The sequence below is a fragment of the Podarcis gaigeae genome, assembly GCF_964106915.1.
Source record: "Podarcis gaigeae genome assembly, chromosome: 12".
NCBI classification, from domain to species: Eukaryota; Metazoa; Chordata; class Lepidosauria; order Squamata; family Lacertidae; genus Podarcis; species Podarcis gaigeae.
Genome location: NC_139688.1, coordinates 32,436,086 through 32,452,535, shown reverse-complemented (window position 1 = coordinate 32,452,535; position 16,450 = coordinate 32,436,086). Strand labels below are relative to the sequence as shown.

At 43.0% G+C, this 16,450-nt stretch overlaps 2 long non-coding RNA genes across 3 annotated transcripts in view; one reads left to right on the top strand and one right to left on the bottom strand.

Moving 5' to 3' along the window:
* Positions 1–1,352: 1,352 nt before the first annotated feature.
* LOC310828240 lies at positions 1,353–8,242 on the bottom strand. Of its 2 annotated transcripts, none has more exons than XR_014556769.1 (4): positions 8,007–8,242; positions 5,675–5,745; positions 3,232–3,364; positions 1,353–1,742 (listed from the first exon to the last, which is right to left on the bottom strand). It is a non-coding gene; the product is annotated as an uncharacterized lncRNA (long non-coding RNA). The 2 variants fall into 2 exon arrangements; XR_014556770.1 differs by having other exon boundaries at positions 1,357–1,742; positions 8,058–8,236.
* Positions 8,243–8,253: 11 nt separating this feature from the next.
* LOC310828242 overlaps positions 8,254–16,450 on the top strand; it is a 38,382-nt gene continuing 30,185 nt past the window's right edge. The window contains exons 1-2 of the long non-coding RNA XR_014556772.1: positions 8,254–8,293; positions 8,948–8,997. This is a non-coding gene — a long non-coding RNA (uncharacterized lncRNA). The remainder of the gene's footprint in view (positions 8,294–8,947; positions 8,998–16,450) is intronic.

Below are 16,450 nucleotides of genomic sequence, written 5' to 3'. Positions count from 1 at the left end.
AAGGTTGATATACAGAAGTAGCTACTTTTATCAGAAGAAGGAAACCCCTGGCTCCATCCAACCTAACAGAAATAAATTTGATATAAGAAGAGCTAGCTTCATTAGACCAATGACCCATCTAAGCCAGCATCTTGTTTTCACAGTGCCCAACTAGATGCCTGCAAATGGGATAGTGTTTTGCATTATTAGTGTTTTATGTTAGTGTTTGTTGTGATATCTATAGTATATGTCAGGCTTCAGGGAATCCCAACCTTCCCCCTCACGGCAGGCTGTCAGCAATAGATATACAAGAAGCTCTTACCAATGTCTTTTATTCAATGTTCACAGAGAGAGGCTTAGAAATGCTGCCTCTTTGGGTAATGGAGTTGCTCTGAGTAATCGCCTCCCCCCTTCCCTTCTCAGTCGTCAACAGCACAACCACCCTTACAGTGGTTCCTTAAGGCCATTTGCCTCTTTGCTTTCTGCTCTCCCACTTTCACTGCCCACCAGGTTCTGAGAGAAGCGGGGTCTGGAATGCTTTCTAATGATAACGTGTCAGCCAGCTGCTCTGGCTCTGTTCCTCCCACTTCTTCTTCTTCCATTATTTCCCAGCTTTGTCCCTTTTCTATCTCTAAGCCATGACCTTCTGCAAACCACTGTTGTAAATCTATACTATCTTCCTCTTCTCTGGAAGGTTCAGAAGGAGGGGGAGGCGGTCTCCACCATTCCTCCTCAGTCCAGTCCCTGACATCATACAGCATTAGGGGTCTACCTTTAGTAACTACCTGTGAACAGAGCTCACTGTAACTTGCATACATCACTTTCTCTATATGATGTGACTGCAGTCTTTATCAGCATGTGTTTGTCCCAGGGTATTGTCTAAAGGCATAGGAGGCCACCACTTTGCCAAAGCTAAGGAGGTCTGTGTCTGCTTGGGTGGGTGACCACCTGGGAACCACATTCGACTCTGTGGTAGAACAAAGGCAGGGTGGAAATGTAAGCAAATAAATCAACATGATTTCACAGCTTCCCTTGAAGAAGAATTTGTTGTGAAAGCCACGTTAATGTAATAACAGCCTGCTGGATGACACCAATGGCCCATCTATTCCAGCATCCTGTTCTCACAGTGGCCAGCCGGATGCCTGCGGGAAACCAGGGAGCAGAGCATAAGCACAAGAGCACCCTCCCCTCCCATAGTTTCCAGGAAGTGGTATTCAGAAGCATTTCTGCCTCCAACTGTTCTCTCACTTATTTCTTAGAAACCACGTTGACACATATACCCCTGTGATCCCAGGCAAGGCAACCACATTTGCTATGGGATGGGGCTGCCACCACACTTAATAATATGGTGGTATGTATTGTGATGCATGTTGCTAGGAGAAGAAAGGGGAGGGACACACGCTTAATTTAGCTGAACGCATTTGATGCCTTTCTATAGCATGCACCATATTATTGTATTACATTCAGTTTGTGCTTTAAAAGGAAATGTCAGCCAAGCGGGGGCTGCTTGTGATGACCCAGTTTTATGGCAGGTTCATGCATAGCTACACTGAAGACCACGGCTTACTTTTCCTTTATGTCCCAGTCTTTACAGTATCACACAATTGAACAAGAAAGTCTTTTATTCCACTTCCCACTGTGCACTATAATATATGCAACATGTATGAATCTCTGAATTACATAGGTTACATCACAGAGATTACAGATAGTTGGCTTTTGAAGAAAATAATGTCACCAAAGACTGCAGAGACAAATATGCAGCCCTTGAAAAAAAAGCACAAAATAGCAATATGCTGGTTAGTTGTCGGATAATTCCCTCCTCACTGTATTGATCTTTGGCACTATCCACGCATCTCATCTCTTTACACAAACAATCCCAGATGGGCTTTCAGCTGAAAAACCTGTGAAGCATTTACTTGCTTAACTAAAAGAAAGTGTTCTTGCCCAAATCCATTAGTCTCATATGGAACTGAGATTAACCTGTGATTTACATTGACTATGGCTGCAAAGGTGTGGTCAGCTTGACATTATTGGCTTGCATTTTCAAAGGGCATAGGGCAAAACTCCATTTTAGGTGCCAGGAAAGCTTGTCTTTCTAACATCATCACCATTATCACCATCATTGTTATTTTATTTTATTTTATTATTATTTATGGATCACTTCCTATGCAGCATCCTGAAGCAATTTCACAACACAAGAAATGTGTGTTTCTTTTTCACCTAGATACAGATAGGTAGCCGTGTTGGTCTGCCATAGTCAAAACACTGAAGAAGTGTGCATGCACACGAAAGCTCATACCAAGAACTAACTTAGTTGGTCTTTAAGGTGCTACTGGAAGGAATTTTTTTTGTTTTTCACCTAGACAATTTCTTTTGCTTAGTCTATGGGTATTTATTCAGTTGTGCTTTGGCCATGGCACAAGGAGAAGGGGACAGAAGGGGACGGCAGAGGACGAGATGGTTGGATAGTGTTTTCGAGGTTACCAGCATGAGTTTGACCAAACTGCGGGAGGCAGTGGAGGACAGAGGTGCCTGGCGTTCTCTGGTCCATGGGGTCACGAAGAGTCGGACACGACTGAACGACTAAACAACAACAACAGCTTTGGCCATGCCAGTGAGCTGCCACATGGGAGCATTTCTATTTTTTTATGTATTTTTTTTATTTATTTCATAGAATTTATACACTGTTTGATTGTAAAAACAAAGCAGAAGATAAAACAAGAAAACCAGGGGTCCCCACACAGATTCTTAATTGTATTGTTCAATAGGCACCAATGATGTTTCCAGACAGTTGCTATTTCCAGTTGCTATTTCAAATACTGGAAAATTCATGTTTCACGATCATAGTTGATTGGGAGGTCATGTGCAACAAACTCTCTTCTCCCAAAACTGAATTTTTTGAAGTGAGGAAAATGACAGGAAAATACACTTGACGTGTGGGATAACACTTGCTTGGAAACAATGTCATCTAACTCCCCCACAAACGAAGTAGAATAAATACTCATTAAATAGCTAACACTGTCTACTCAATAAACTGGTCACCTGCAAGTACCTATAGTGTCTTACCCAGGTAATATTGGCTTCTCAGAATGGGAGGGAGCCTTCACCCAGTCTTTCCACTTCCCCTTCCTGCTCAGCCTATGCCAACCCATCATTATCCATTTACCCTTGGTGGTAAAAGGGCACTGAATTGGCTACGTGCCCAAACATTTGTAGCAGCAATGACCTTATTGATTTTTCCCAGTGACTCACTTTCTTGGAGGCATCCCGTACAGGAAGTTCTTGATGCCACAGATACTTCCCCTTGGCCTTGGAGAATTCTGGACAGAAAAGGCTAATGGCAGAGGCCAATAGGTTCTTCTGTTAGTCATCTCCAGGGAGGCTGCTAAATGCCAAAGGCTGCTAAATGCCAAAACACACATTTGGGGAAGCCATAAGGTATGCCTTTTTTGGAACAATAATATTATAAACAACAAGTGATATTTGCAGATATTAATGCTCCTTAAAAATATACATCTCCCTGTACATAAAAAATGGAGAATAACAACTTAGATGTTTTAGTCTGAGATGCTGATAAGGAATTTCTAATTTACTTTTTGAAAACTTGGCCAGTATGACAGTGAATTTGTCTTTCCTTTTAATGGATCCAGTGTCTCTAATATTTGTGCAGTGGTCTTTAGAGAAGGGAAATCTAAAGAATTACCAACCAGTTGTCAATTTCCTTTTTCTCGGGCATGGTTCTTGCATGACTGGTCACAGACCAGATCCAGGACCTCTTGGAGGAAACTGATTTTCTAGATCCATTTCAGTCAGGGTTTGGGCCCAGTTTTGGCACAGAAACTGCTTTGGTTGCCCTGTATGCTGACCTCTGCTGGGAGAGGGACAGGGGAAATTCTTCTTGACCTCTTGGTGACTTTTGATACCATCAACCATAGTAGCCTTCTGGAATGGTTGCCTTGAATTATGGGTGGGGGTACAGCTTTGTGATGGTTCTGGTCTTACTGGATTGTCCTGTACAGAGGGTGATGCTTGGGGAGTGATCTTCGGTCCCATGGAGCCTTCAATGTGGGGTTCCTCAGTTTTATCCTGTGCTGTTTAACATCTAAATGAAACTGTTGGATGGAATTATCTGGAGTTTTGGAGTACTTTGCCAGAAATGTGCTGATGACATACAGCTCTTCTTATCTTTTACATCTGCTGGTGTGGCAGTGGATGTGCTGAACTTATCTTGCCTTAGTAATAGACTGGATGAGAGTCAAGAAACTGATAAGACAGAAGCACTGTTAGTGAGTGGTTCCCTCAACTGGATAGACATGAGGTTGCCTGCTTTTGATAAGGTTACACTCCCTCTGAAGTAGTGGGTATGTAGTTTGAGGCTACTTCTGAATCCTTTGCTATCGTTTGAGGCTTGGTTGGCCTCAGTAGCACAGAATGCCTTCCATCAGCTTTGGCTGGTGGCTCAGTTGCACCCCTGTCTGGACAGGGATAGCTGAACTTCTGTTGTCTATGCTCTGGTAACCCAGAGGTTAGATTACTGCAATGTGTTATACATAGGGATACTCTGAAGTCAGTTTTAGAACTTCGGCTGGTGCAGAATTCAGAGGCTAGGTTGCTCACCAAAGTAAGACAGTTTGAGCATATTACACCAATCCTAGTCTTACTGCCCAATTCAAAGTGCTGGTTTTTACCTAGAAAGCCTTAAATTGCTCAAGACCACAATACCTCAAGGATTGCCTCTTCCCATATGAACCATCTCAGACCCTGCGATCATCATCTGAGGCCCATTTTTGTTTGCTTCTTCCATGAGAGGCCCAGAGGCTCACTGTTTGTGAAGTTTTTTTCCCAAGGGAGGCTTTCCCAGTGCTTTCATTACATATCTTTTGGCACCAGGTGAAAATGTTTCTTTATAACTAAGCCCTTGGCTGGTTCTATGGTCTTTTAAATGTGCTTGGGGGGTTATTGTTTTGTTTTTGTTTTATTATGTATTTTGTGTTCTCATATTGTACTTTTATGATGTGAACTGCCTTGTGATCTTCAGATGAATGGCGGTATACAAAGTTAATAAATCATCATCATCTTGGGTCTGGTTTGCCAAACAGTATTTCAACATATTTCTAATATCCCCACTTTTTAAAAAGTATTTGTACGTTGCAGTGTTGGGGTTCTGATCTTGGGCTGAGATCCATACAGGAAACTGACACTTCCTAAACATGGTGTGATTGTTTTCAGCACATGTACACAATCCCAGCCATCAAGCTACATGCAGAAGCACAGGAATTGTTCATGTAAGTCAGCCTTAAGACTCTGAGGCTTTCCTTCCTGTCTTGACTTCTGTGACTTTCTCTGTGGCTTTATAGCAAGCAGTGACCTTCCTGTCTCAATGTCATGTATAAGTACATGCCAGCTTATATTGCAAAGACAATAAAATACTCTCATGTTGACAGAAGCAGAGGCAACCCGTTGTGTTCTACAGAGATGGCTTGTATTCACTAGAAAAATGTAGCTATTTTTAGATGCTGATGTATTCTTTTATGAGCATTGTTGTTTATTCTTTGCTAAAAGAATCTCTTCATTATGAAGAGAAATAAACAATCAGAAACATTAATGAAGTCAGAATTAAGAGTCAGGGCTTAAGTATTCACTATTTTCATATTGCTTTCTAAATGCAGCACACCATAATTCATAATTAATTTACCAAGGTTGTTTACGTTTTCTCTGTGCCACTTTGCGAACCCTGAACCATCTTGCTTTGGTACAACCTTCCTCCTTGAATTGGGAGAACCAACACTGTATACATTACTGGAGATAAAACGCGTCATTAGCCTATGCAGAGCTATTACGATGATTTATGAATTACTCCCTGCAACTTTCCTAATTGTCACAACATTATTTTTCTTTTTGATGGCTAGAGCAGGCAGAGCACTTATTTGTAAGCCTGATTCATAACGCTTTCTAGATCTTTACTGAGTGCATATATGCATTTGAAACTCAGTGAGAGCAACTTAGAGTGAAGAAATCATGGGGAAATGGGAACCACCCATCCCAGTGCTACCAGACTGGTGTTGGGTGATGGTGAGCACCTGGTTCTTCAGGCTCAGGGAAAGGTGTCCATGAGGGTGCAGGATCTGTCCTTATAGGCCATGGTGATCTGGGAGGTTCTTCTGAGAGTTCTTGTCCAACCACTTCAGGTGCAATGGTCTCTCCATCTTCTGCACTCAGCTCTGAGCCCTGACCCAAACCTAGCTCCCCAACTGGTGCCCATATAGTCTTTCTGCTTTGGTGTCCAGATCACTACTAGATACAGGAGTCATGACTTTATCTTAATTTCTTCCCTGTTACATTATGGCAGAACCATGGATGTGTAGGCCAAATGCAGCCCTCTAGGCCTCTATGTCTGACCCTTGGGACTCTCCTGAGGCCACACATCTCAGAAGCCCTGCTCTGCACCTTCCTGGAGTACGCAATTACCCCTGCTGGAATGTGTAATTGAGCTGTAACAATGCCATTTCTTGCTTGTATGGAGGATGGAAAGATACAATTGTGTGTGCAAAAAGTTCTGGTTTTTGTGTGGCTGGGGTGGAGGCTACTGTACAAAGATAAGAATCATAAACATTTTTTTCTGTCCACTTGTATCTGTGTTCTTTGCTGCATTGCACAGCACATAGTTAAACTATGGAACCCACTCCCACAGGAGGCAGTGATAACCACCAACTTGAGTGGCTTTAAAATAGGATTAGACAGATGCATGGAGGACAGCTCCTAGCTACAATGGCTGTGCTCTACTGAGCCAGTGTGGTGTAGTGGTTAAGAGCGGTAGTCCCGTAATCTGGGGAACCGGGTTCGCGTCTCCGCTCCTCCACATGCAGCTGCTGGGTGACCTTGGGCCAGTCACGCTTCTTTGAAGTCTCTCAGCCCCACTCACCTCACAGAGTGTTTGTTGTGGGGGAGGAAGGGAAAGGAGATTGTGAGCCGCTTTGAGACTCCTTAAAGGGAGTGAAAGGTGGGATATCAAATCCAAACTCTTCTTCTTCTTCTTCACTGTCAGAGGCAGTACACCTCTGAATACCAGGTGCTGGGAACTGCAGGTGGGCAGAGCGCTGTTGTGCTCATGTCCAACTTGCAGGCTTCCTATAGGCATCTGGGTGGCCACTGTGGGAACAGGATGCTGGACTAGATGGGCCATTGGCCTGATCCAATAGGGCACTTCTTATGTTATGTCTTTTGCCTTGTCCACCTTGTGACCCCTGAAAGCTTCCTGACAAAGACATTTTACCCTTGGGAAGAAAAAGGCCCCTGACCCCTTGCAACTGCATCCCACCTCTCCATCCCTATGTAATGTTTCAGTCCACATCATTTTCATCCTGCACTTCTGATAGCTTGCTCTTTCTCCCCATCAACTAATGTAACTTGGTCTCATTAAATAAGGTTGCAATATTGCATACCACTTCATTGATTGATCATGTTCTGGACCTCAGTGTTTGAAAAGCCCTCAAGGTTCAATGTGAATCAGTAAAGGTTGTTCAAATCTTACATAAATGTATGAATGATTCAGCAGGGATTCCAGGTAAGAACTGTTGATAATTAATCATGAACTTTGCTTGGAATTAATTAACTGAACTTATGCATATGACTGAGCAGCCAGTGCTTCTGTAATTCTTCTATATGTTGCCTGAATCTGTGAAAACATTTACCTGTGTTCCTCCCTGCATCCCAAATCCCTAAAGGGAAGGGAAGGGGAACACCACAGTAAATTACTGGAGGGCAGTGTGTAAAAATAACACACTTATTGAAAAAGCTCAATGGCGAAAGAAAGGATTTCAGTAGCTTCCAAAATATCCTTTCGAATAATACTGCATATCCATTTTAGTGATGTGATTAAAGGCAGAGAATTAATGTCCATACATTAGGGTCTAGTTCCTCTTGGCTCATAGGAACATAAGCAGGCCATTCCTGGATCAGTCCATAGACCCATCTAGTCTAACATCCTGTTCTCTCAGTTCTCTCTTTCGTACCCAAAGTTCACTCACAGAAACCCCATTTTCTCATCCTCACTGCCACATCATTCTGCCTGTTCTTACCCAGAAGTTAAACCTGGGCACATTCTCTGTTGTGGTTCTGCCTATAGGTCTTTTACAAAAACAACAACACATACTAATGTGTTTCCATATTTTTGTTTCATATGAGATTCCCATTCTTACTAAAGACAGTTAAAGACGCATATGTGTTTCAAACTGTCAGTTTTTGAATTTAAACTGTCAAGAATTTTGCTATGCCAGCATTCCGTCATCACTGCGCCACTCAGGCTGCACATTGTGTGAGTGTGTGGGAGACATTTTGTCAAACTCGGGAAGTGCACAAACAGTGGAGATGTGTGGTATGAATTGAAATTTTGGAAGCAACAAAGAAATTGAGTAGTGAGAGATTTAGTGAAACCATCTGTTGATGCTTGTCTCTTAAATTGTTTTTTTTTCCTGGCCTCAAACTCTTGAGTAGCTCCAGGATGTCAGGCTCTCTAGATCACATTTTAATTTATCACAAATGCCCCCCAATGTCAAGCATCACCCTGAGGAATTGTGGGGAATGTAGAGAATGGCTAGATGTAGCCATTTCACTTTGCTTGGGCTGCTGTAAACACAGCTTGGTAGGCCCCATTCACAGAAGGGGACATCCATTGTAGGACTCTTTGACTATCTTCTCAAAACTGAGTAGATACCACTTAAATAATTAAGGTAACTGACTTGCAAGAAATGTGTTTACTAAAAATGTCCATGACCACAGGTGGAGAGGGCAAATCACAAGGCAGTGTAAGCAGCAAAGAGTTGAAACTCACAGAGGACATCCTGTCCAGAAGTCCAGCAAAACTGAGAGTCATGTTCTAATGATACCCATAAGGCAAAATGCAAGCTGTTTTACTTGAGTCATTTAGATAGGTTCTGATGATAACCCCCCCTTTTTTTGCCCGTTATAGCTTGCATGAGAGGATCCCCTGCTAAGCATTTGAACTATCTTAGAAGCACAGTACAAAATTCTAGTTACATTTTAATGTTGTTTTGTCTCAACTCTGCCCCTCACTCGCTAACTTGCTCCTCCAGCCACTAACTTGCTCTCACTCCATTGTTCTCCAGAGATCACATTCTTCACTAACATACTGTTTAGCTCAGCCTCACTGCCTTGGTCTCACTGATTATGACTATCTCCCCTAACACTTCAGTTCCCTCCAGGTCTATCTCCTTACAAAGCCCTAGTCTCCACAAAGGCCTCTGACATGTCAGCCAGCAGAGAACATGTCACAATGGACTGCATGTCCCTGTTACTTGAGCAACCTTACTTGACAATGGACATTGATTCTCTTTATATCAAGCTTAGAAGTTTATGGCTTTTAATCTACTCAGCCTGTTATGTGTCGCAGACATATTTTATCAAGCTGTATGATATTTGTCTGGCCCTGCTAGCTAAGCCCACAATTATGGTTGTCCATATTCTATCCCACCCCTCCATAGAAGCCCTCCTGCACCAACTTGTGGGAAAGGCAGTAGTGTGGTTGCTCAGAAGGGAGCCTTGCAAGGCTCAAATCCCCAAGCAGCCATGAATGCATCATGGGTACCTTCCTTACAGCAAAGGTGGTTGGGAAACTTCCTGGTTTGATCAGTCACGGTTGAGGGTTATGCAGCTCCTCCAAGTAACTATGGAAACACCACAGGTGCATTTATTGCAGTTGAAGCTGACTGGGATCTTGGCTTTTGGAGATGAGGTATGATGGACACTCACCTTCCTACTAGAAAAACAGACACACAGAGACCCCTTCCTCTCAGTCTTCGGGTTATTGGCTTCCAAGCAGAATTCAGATTGTTGGTGTTGACTTTTAAAGCCATAAAATGTCCAAGATACCTAAGAGACCACTTTCTTGAACAAGGTAGAGGCCCTTTTCTGTGTCTCCTCTGTGGGGAAGGCTCTTTTGACTGGGACCAGAGTGAGCACCTTCTCACTTGCCACACCCAAATTATGGAGCACTGTGCCCCATGGAGCCCAGGGTTTCCCCTGCTCTGTTGTTCAGTCTCTCATTTTAAAAAGAGGGCAAGATCACCAAGAGACTCTACTTCCATTTTCTTTACATCTAATTATTTTAGTGGTTTTTGGCTTTGATGTTTCATCTGAAGAGATTATTTTATCTGTTCCTGCCTGTCTCTGTTCTCTTATGTTCTATTGCTAAATTTCTGCCCGGCATGTCTCTTTCATGACCAGCGTTCAGGTTTTCAGAGCTGTGAGCAGTGCCAATGGAGGCCTCAGATTCTAGAGTTGCTCTTGGGTCTAGTACTAGCAACTCAACTGCTAAGTTTTCATTTTCTTTTTGGTTTTCAATTTGCTCTGCCAAAACCCTCTCTTCTCCCTTCTTCCTCCATGGCTACTTTTTGCTGCTCAGAGACCTCTACCTCCATGGCCTCTTCACCACTCAGGGCCTCTTCAGCAGCATTGGAGGCAGATGGCAACTGGAGAACAGTTGAAGATGAAGGACTTGAGCAGGTCCCTTGATGTAACCGACCTTTACCCATAGGTCTTCTGATCACTGAGAGCCAGCTCTTGACCTTATTGTCTGCATGTTCTGCATTTTGGCTTGATATTGGGGTTTTCTTGAGAAATGGTGATCTAAGCCGCTTTGTGTACATGTCAGAAAGGCAGGGTGAAAATTCTTATATAAATAAAACAAGAGATTGCTTTCCAGTTCCTTCCAGGAATGCAATGGAATATCTAAAAGAAGGCATGGCTAAACAGGGATGGCCGAAGACATTTTGCTGCTTGAGGCATAATAGCAAATGACACCACCATTCAGAGTCAAGGTGCAGAATACCCAAGGTCAGCCACATTATTTTGGTTCATGATCAGGGACTGGTTGGATGAGGAAGAGTGCTGGGAGCTGCCCACCAAATAATTCCTCAGGGAGGACCACAGAAGATTACGACTTAGATCCTTGTTCGTGGTGGTAGGACACTGAAGAGCAGTCTGCAGAAGGGATGAGCTGGGAGGTGCTAGAAGCAAGGGGTTTGAGGGATCAAGGGGGGGGGGTCAGGAGAAGGAGGGAAGGGACTTGTCTCTGTGCCAGAGCATCTGCTTTTTAGGCAAAAGGTCCTTGGTTCAACTGCTGGTATCCCCAAGTAGAGCTAACAGAGAATTCTGTCAGAAATCTGGAGGTGCTGCTGCCAGTCCGTGTAGACAGTATTGAGACAAATGGTCTGGCTTAGTATAAAGCATCCTCCTACATCCTGTGTTCTTGTGCTCCATTATGCTTTCTCTCCAGTGAGAAGAAAACTGCTCTTTGAAACAATAATTTGTGGGAGCACATTCTAATGAAAATAAATACACTGGGCTCGATTGTCCAGACTTCATACTTAGAGTGCAGCAGTTGAAGTCAACATGGCTAAATCCTGAGCCAACCACTGAATTCCTTGTAACAACTTATGACTATCTCTACTTCCAGGTCTTGCACCAGTTCACTATTAGCCTACAGGGAACGGGTCTGAGATCCAAAGTTAAGGCTTAAGTGGAGTGTAACTGCCTCTTTCTGTGAACCATTAATATGCCTCTTGAATTCTGATTTGCACCCGAATTGGCAGTTTCTGACAAAGCTCTTTTCTGTGAGACTTTAGGCCAGGTCGGGGTGGGGGGTGGAGGTGGAATCGGCCTTGTTAGCTTATGAAATAATTGGTCATGCTGTCAGTAGAGCCTTATTTAATATCAAAGCAGAGGCTGTCTTTGGTGGATTCATAAGATAGCAATTTGTGGTCATAGTCAAGGGGAAACTGCCAGATGCAATCTTCTTGGTCATATGTCTTGTGAAACATAATGGATTTCAGGGGGAGGAGGAAGCATGGAATAAAAGGGGAAACATTGGCCAAGGAAATGCTTTGCCATTTTTGTTTGCCAAAAAAGTAAAATTGTGGCGTATCTTTCTTTATGTCCAATAATGCATGCTTCCCTTCTTTAATAGCAGCTGCTCAGATGTGGTTATTTCCAAGGCTCTGCTCAGGACTCATTTTAGACACCATCTCCGGCATGTTCCTTTTTCTGAACAGCATGGCTGTAGGTTTATCTTGGCAGTTTTAAAGTCTGGCAGAGAAGTTTTCATACAGAGCAATTGAGTTTGCCTGCAGACTTGAACATGGCTTGAATGAGAATGACTTATTCTCAGTGCCTGTACTTTATAATCCTTAGAGGTAAAAAAGTATCATTTCTCCACTTCACATCAAAACTGCTTATTGTTTAGAGGATGGGGCAGGTCTGATTTATTCCTTGTTGAGTGTGAAAAACGTCAAGATGACTAGCAAGAAATGAAAAGTCTAGAGGGAAAATACTTAGCAAGCCTTTATTCTCAAGTCTGAGTGTCAACGGATTCCCTGTCATGGACAAAATTATTATTATTATTATTATTGCTTGTGCTTCACACAATTCACACAAAGGTATAATAACAGTGTTGGCTGAAAGTTGAGATCAAAGCAGATGTTGAAGCCCTATCCCACTGAGCCCACTAAGGTTTTGACAACCATTTTGAAGATTTTTTTTTTTTATGGAAGAGGTTGCATTTCTCCTCATAGGTAAGCCATGTACCTACCCTGATTCTGATTAACCTTTCTCTCTCGGTTGGTGTGAATGTCAGTGCTGCTGACTTCACCTTGAAATGGATGATTTGCACAACAAATTCAAACAGGGATCCATCTTCCATTTTCCTCCTTCCATTTGTATTTCTGTCCCCTCACCTCCTCCACTCTCGTTCTATAACTGGGGAGCTTTCTGACAACTTCTACTACTTTTCTAATTGTCCTTCCCCTGTCCTGTAACCTTCACTCAATTGGTGAAGGTTTTGCTACTGTGAAGATAAATGTTGGGGGGGGGGGCTTCTTCACCTGTTGAATTTCTACATGTCAGGCTGCTGTTTAAAGGCACAGCTGCAGACCCAGTTGGAAACCCTAAGCCTGGCGAACTGATGAAGATCTAATTTATGCAGCTGGGCCACATAGCTGAATTCTGCAGTTCCAAATCTGTGGTCCTGGTATTATTTTTAATGCTCCCAAAGGGTAGATAGATATTAGGTGTTTTGGAGGGGGGATATCCCTTGCACTATTGTTGCAATCTTGCTTTTTCTATATGCCTACTATCTCTCTCCCCCTCCCACCATAATGTTTTATGCAGAATCATACATTTAAATGTTTTATTTATTTATTTAATTGTATGGGAGACTGGTAAATTGGGGCTCAAAATGAAATATTTGATTGAAATGCCTTTTTGTAATAATACTGAGTCTAGATCTATCTGGCAGAGGAGTGTCCAAATCAGAGCTAAACACAAAATGTTCACTTCTCCGTCCTTTTAAAGCACACACATTGATAATACCCTTTAATTAATGTATGCCCACAAGCTCTGCATGCAGGTTTTTCTTCTTCTGCCCTGTGATCTCTCCTCTGCTTTGTGTAGCCAGAGTTAATGCTGCTAATCTGTATTCAGTGGGATCCATTTTCTTACATAATCACTTCTGGCCTTTTTTTAACACGGCATACTGCAGAGATTATTCTTTTCTTGGAACAATTCTAAGTATCTGTAATGTGGAGATGTAATTTTTCCACCCCCACAAACTCCCACTTCCTGACTTCCACCTCTTGGGCCTTAGTACCAATAATTACAAATAATTTGCCCTGAATTCTAGGGAAGAGAGCCAAAACGACCCCAGAATGGGCAACACAATACCTAGAAGATTATTTCAAGGACAAGCCTTCAAAATTTTCTTACCTATTCAGCTTGCCCATTTTCCCCTCAAACCTTTTCTTGTTTGGCACTTCAGTGTCATTGCAAATGTTATCACAGTGTCATCCTTCCCGAGAAGTAAGATACGTGCACACAAAAATACAATATAAATTGAATGAAATCTGTTAAGTTAATGAAATAAATATTTCCAACTAGAAAAAAAACCCTTTTCATCAATAATTAACAAATCAATCAGCAATCGAGAAATCACATAAACGCTTTAAGAGCTGCTGAAGAATTATGTTCTCAAGTGGATATCTACAATTAAAACTGAGGACAGAGGTGGATTTAAGGCAGTGTGACCGGTTCTGCTGCACTGGGCGCTGAGCCTAGGGGGGCGACACAGGGCGTCACAACTATGACGTGGTGAATTGAGCAGAATGGAAGGTGAGAGGCAGGGGTGTGACGGAAAAGTTTGTTTTGCTGGGCAGGTTGGGTCTACAAGTATTTTCTTTTTCATTTTCCCTGCCAGCAATCAGGTAATAAATTGCAGCCTCTGATTGGCCAGGGTTCCAGGAGAGGGAGTTGAAAAGGAGAGGATCTTGAGAGATGGTTGGTTGGGACAGAGGTTGGGAGATAGGTTAGGAGTCAGGTTGGGAGCTAGGGAGTGAGAGGAGAGAGAGTTGGTTCTGGGTAGAAACATCCACTGTGAGGAAAATATCAGAAGCTAGAGAAAAGAGTCTCTGAGCTTAGTGTAAAGGACAGTGTGTGGTGTCCTGTAAGAGTAATAAACCAGGAATTAACTGGGAGGCTGAGGCTGAGCCAGGAGAAGTAAAAGCTGTGAAAATAAAGTCTACTTAGGACTCATTCCAGTCAGGAAGGGAGAGATTCTTCTACAAAAAGAGAAGACTCTCAAACCAGTTATGAGGGGTGTGGAGATCCCTTGGGTCTGTTACTTGGAGTACCTCAGGAGTAGGGTTGTCTAAGGGGTGTGTAAGAACCAAAGTATTGTGGTTCGAGGACCCGACCCCCGCAATGTGGAATGAATACACAAGGACATGTGATATAAGGTTAATGGGCAAGAAAAGGCCACAACTTTATTGGTTACAGCAGTGAAAAGGTATTGGCTTAGGCATTGGATGTCTAAAACAAGGAGGGTTTATTCACCAGTAGGTGGAGCCTGTTGATGCTAATCCAACTATAGGCTCTCCCCTGATGTCACCGAGGGTCGTGCCATGGCCTCCCGCCAAGCAGGCATCGGACAGAATACACGACCGCCAGATTCCTTTAACGGAATACCCAAAAAATTGAAGGCATAGGCGATGGCCACACCTAGCTCTTCGACAACACAACACATTTTTCCAATACCCACCAATACCACAAAAGTTGTGACGATTGCTACGAGGTGCTGGAGACTCCAATTTTTTAGGTTTTCTCTCACACAAATCCCCCACAAGATAATTTGGGGTAGTTTGTAGGAATTTGTGGAATTGGTGTTCTGTGAGGTGGGTGCACTATATTTAAGTGAGGGCGGCCCCAACGGCACCAGGGGGAAAAGTGCCATTGCGCCGTCAGAGGGGGCACCAAATGTTTGCCTCGCACAGGGCACCTGCTGGGGATTGTTTCATTTGCAAAACATTTGCTTCAACAGTTCTTCTAGGATTACCAGAGTGAGCCTAGCCCCTACTCTGCTGTGCTGGAGGCAGTTCAGATAGCATGGAAGAAGCCCAGCTGGGAAGGAACATCCCAACACTCTTATTCAAATGGTAGATGGAAATGACCACCAGTGACATCCCTGCTGGTTGTAGCATTTTAAAGGTGGGGAGGGGCTGGGCTGGGCTGGTTCAGCAGGATCCTCAGCAGACTCTGCTGCTAGGAATGGGCCCAGTCCAGGCAACTCCACTGCACTAGCCTGCAATACATTTTCCCTCCCCCTTACTCTACCACCTTCCATTCTGACTGGCACTAGGGCTGGGCTCTGAATGCAGCACTGACTGCCATTTCATAATTCACTACCATGGCTGGCCAAGATGACTTCAGCAATATTTGGGGCAGTGTGCCTTCCAAATTATTTCTTTACTGTGTGTGTGTGTGTGTGTGTGTGTGTGTGTGTGTGTGTGTGTTTAAAATGTGTTTCATTAACATGGTAGGCTTTATTCAGTTTCTGGGGTGTGTGTGTGTAAAACATAGATAGCATATTAAAGAAAGTGAATATTATCTCATTTCTCAAGGATGGGTAATGTATGATCCTTTACAACTCCCAATCTCCCTGTTCATTAACCATGCTAATAACTGGCCACAGGTTCTCACTCTCCCGAGTATAGTACTGAGGTATGGCTCCTATCTTTACTGTGTGGGTATTTTGCATGTGACATATCACATTCTTTGCAGTTGTGTTGTTGTTTTCTGATTAAGAGCTAGCGACCATGCATGGCATTGTGGGAGGTGGGGATTAATCCTTTACCTCTGTGAGAACCTGATTGCAATTGTGTACACACACACACACACACACACACACACACACGGGATGGAGGAGAAATGCAACATACATTTAAAGGCGAATGTATGAAATCTGCGCTTATGTGAACTGAAAAACAGCTATCTTTCAAATTTTGCACTTACTTGAATTTTGTAACACACTTTTACAACCAGTGTCTGAAAAATGTATATAACGGGGAAAACTGCATTAAAATAACTGTGTGAGTGAAAATAACATACAAAAATCCATTATATTATGGAA